The 1,008-nt window shown below is 55.6% G+C and overlaps 1 protein-coding gene across 1 annotated transcript in view; it reads left to right on the forward strand.

The window, feature by feature from the left end:
• OAS2 (2'-5'-oligoadenylate synthetase 2) overlaps positions 1–1,008 on the forward strand; it is a 32,594-nt gene that overhangs the window by 1,973 nt on the left and 29,613 nt on the right. The gene's annotated exons all lie outside the window — the stretch shown is intronic.

Below are 1,008 nucleotides of genomic sequence, written 5' to 3' on the forward strand. Positions count from 1 at the left end.
GTACCAAGATGCTGGATCCAACTGATGCGTGGAAGGTTATAAGAGCTGTAAGAGCCCCCCCCCCACAAAAAAAAGATTTAAATAAATAAGAATAAATTCAAAAACAAATCCTGAATGATTTACCAAAGCTTCAGGTACATCACAATGGACAAGGTGACCCTGTTGCTTTGACCCTCGCTGTCTCTGAGGCTCTGAGTTCTCATCCGACTAGTGGCCTTCTACCCGCTGCTCAGGGTGCAGGAAGTGTTGCAATGAAAGGCAGAGAAGCTAACGGGCAGGATGGGGCCCCTACCTGAGGGGTTTTCTTGCAGGCTTATTCCTTGTTATTAAGGAACCTTCGCAGTTCAGCCCACTAGCCGCTCCCTGGGAGAAAGACAAGGCACTCTGCTCCTGGGAAGAGGTCAGGCGGCCGAGTCAGCTCCGACTCATGTGACCCCGCGGATCACAAAGACACAGCCCGGGCCTACCTCATCCTCACAATCACCATTCAGCGTGAGCCTGTTGTGGCAGCCACTGCGTCCATCCATCTCATCGAGGGCCGGCCCCTCTTTCGCTGCCCCTCACTTTACCAGGGATGGTGTCCTTCTCCACGGACTGGTCTCTCACCTGTGCAAAGAGCGTGAGACGGCGAGGTCTCCTCGCCCCCGTTTCCAAGGAGTCGTCTGTCGACGCTGACAGCCCAGGAGCCCACAGGGGGGCCAGTGTGGTCCATTGGGTCGCAATGACCCAGAAGGGCCTGAGTGGCCGTGAGTTTGGGTTTTGGTGTGTGGCGTGTTGGGACTTACTGTCCTATAGGGGCGCTGTGAGTCACAATGGACTTGTAGAACCGCCGTGACCCCACAGGTCAGTGGTTCAGACCCACCAGCTACCCGGAGGGACAAAGATGTGGTCATCTGCTTCCACAAAGGTCGCAGACTGGGAAACCCTCTGAGGCACTTCCATCCTGCCCTGTCCGGTGGCTCTGAGGCCGTGTGTGTGTGTGTGTGTGTGTGTGTGTGTGTGTGTGTG

The sequence above is a fragment of the Echinops telfairi genome, unplaced genomic scaffold (genome assembly GCF_000313985.2).
Source record: "Echinops telfairi isolate 266 unplaced genomic scaffold, ASM31398v2 ScPeMD7_7412;HRSCAF=8450, whole genome shotgun sequence".
In the NCBI taxonomy this organism is placed as follows: domain Eukaryota; kingdom Metazoa; phylum Chordata; class Mammalia; order Afrosoricida; family Tenrecidae; genus Echinops; species Echinops telfairi.